Raw genomic sequence first — 2,580 nt, 5'->3', positions numbered from 1 at the left:
AGGAAGTGCATTTTAATGTAAATTCTTTGAGGGACAGATAGTCAATGGAGATCAGAAAGTGAATAAAACGCCAATGACAATATTATAGAAATCAGCAAATGTTTCACAAGTCTGATTTTCACCCTCCTCACCCCCATTTATTATTGTGACTATAAGTAACAAAACACACAAGTCAACATCACAAAAATTGAACAATCAGGACAGGTCACACTAATGTTTAGCTTATGTTTTAGGGTACAGACCTACAGGTAGTATGTTTTTACAAGCCTGTCTAATTTTAGCCATCCTAACTCCAAACACAATACGGTCAAAAGTGGCTAGCACATGAGATAGTACACTAATAAAATAGTGTGTACAGTTTGAACATTTTTCATAGGCCTATCAAATCTACTCTGGAGCAGAGTTAAGAAACAACAGAAAGAGAAGTTGAGCAGCGAGGCCAGATGAGGAATTCAGGTGCTGAAAGCTTTCTGTCTGGTCTCGATGAACACATAGTAATTAAATGGATTGCGACAGTCAAAACAATACCACAGAGTCCATAGATGTTAACGGTTGTGTCTGAAGTTGAACAGGCAAGTTTTACGACCAGGTACTTGTCACAATACACTTTGTCTATGACGTTTCCACACAACCGCAAACGAATAGTTAAAGACAGTGTTTGGATGCTTTTAGCAAAAGAGTACACTAATCTTACACAAATTAAAATACACACCCTGTTGAGTGTCATTATGTTGTTATACTGTAGTGGATAACATACAGCAAGGTACCTGTCATAGGACATGGCTGCTAATATGCTCAATTCATTAGTTCCTTATGTGTATATGCAAAATATCTGTAGGTAACATCACACAGTGGAAACTGTATGGTCATCTGAAACCAAATTAGTCATGTGTAACGGTTCTCATGAGTTGAAGGAGAGGCGGACCAAAATGCAGCGTGGTTTCTATTCATGGTTCTTTAATAAAGCAAAACTATACATCAATAGACTAACAAAAACAATAAACGTGAGAAAACCTAAACAGCCCTATCTGGTGCAAACACAGAGACAGGAACAATCACCCACAAAACCCAACACCAAACAGGCTACCTAAATATGGTTCCCAATCAGAGACAATGACTAACACCTGCCTCTGATTGAGAACCATATCAGGCCAGACATAGAAATAGACAAACAAGACATCCAACATAGAATGCCCACTCAGATCACACCCTGACCAAACAAAACATAGAAACATACAAAGCAAACTATGGTCAGGGTGTGACATCATGAGAGCAGGAAACAAACCAGTGCTACCATATAAGTAATTTACAAACAAACTGCACAGATACAGATATATGGATTCATGTAGGAAGGCATCTCTCAATGAAAATAACCACAATAAGCACTGTGTTCGCAAAAACTATGGATACCCATAACACAGTTATTATAATGAAACACAAGTAGGCCTACTTTAAGTGTCCACAGTCTTCAAATCCAGCTAGCATAAATGAAGTGAATTGCGTTGAGTTCTCCATTTTCCTAATAGTACCTATAGATGTATTTGTAGATATATTTGGTTCACAGACAAGGATAACACTGTCTATCAGAGGAAACATGTTCTCAACTGACTTATCTGGTTAAAAAAGGGGAAATAAATAAATACAAAAACAATCAATCTCTTATTGACTTGCTTCATTCTTAGAATTGCCATCGATTATCAAAACTGTTTGCATTATTGCCACAGTATGACTCAACGTTATTACCCCCATAGGCATCACCATGGAAAAACATTGTTACCTGTGACTGTAATGAACATTGAGTAGAACATACAGCAAACATTATTGGTCCTTACTGTAGTTCAATAATATTCACATTTTTACTAGCAAATACAATTGACACACTGTCTCTCCTTACCAGTTTTTGCTCTGTTACAGTTACATACACTCCAATCGTAGTGTGAGAATGAAACAGGATGCTTGTCATGCAGAGCTGTAGTGTGGTAACCCTCATCATCATACAACTCCCTGCCAGAGACCCCCCAGCGTGGCGGGTTGTTACCCCCCCCCCATGTAATAATAATAATACATGCATACATACATATACATACAGTGCTTTTTCAACATGCTGTTGTGTTACAGCCTGAATTAAACATGTATTAAATAAAGATTATACACAATGTCAAAGTGGGATTATGTTTTTAGCAATGTTTACAAATGAATGAAAAGTGAAGAGCTGAAATGTCTTGAGTCAATAAGTATTCAACCACTTTGTTGAATGTGGTAAGCCTAAAGTTAAGGAGCAAACGTGCTGAACAAGTCACATTATAAGTTGCATGGACTCACTCTGTGTACAATAATCGTGTTTTTGAATGACCACTTAATCTCTGTACCCAACAAAACACAATTATCTGTAAATTCCATTAGTCGAGCAAACACAGATTCAACCACAAAGACCAGGGAGGTTTTCCAATGCCTCGCACAAAGAAGTAGATTGTACTTTAGGTGTGTATAAAAAAGGAGACAGAATATCCCTTGGAGCATGGTGAAGTTTTTTATTACACTTTCGACTGCGTTCCATGCGTTTGTTGATTTTGATACAAT

At 37.4% G+C, this 2,580-nt stretch overlaps 1 pseudogene; it reads right to left on the bottom strand.

Moving 5' to 3' along the window:
• Positions 1 to 330: 330 nt before the first annotated feature.
• LOC118396844 (olfactory receptor 1038-like) lies at positions 331 to 1,749 on the bottom strand (annotated as a pseudogene).
• Positions 1,750 to 2,580: the final 831 nt, after the last annotated feature.

The sequence above is a fragment of the Oncorhynchus keta genome, chromosome 18, assembly GCF_023373465.1.
Source record: "Oncorhynchus keta strain PuntledgeMale-10-30-2019 chromosome 18, Oket_V2, whole genome shotgun sequence".
Taxonomy (NCBI): domain Eukaryota; kingdom Metazoa; phylum Chordata; class Actinopteri; order Salmoniformes; family Salmonidae; genus Oncorhynchus; species Oncorhynchus keta.
This window is presented reverse-complemented; position numbering and strand designations above follow the sequence as displayed.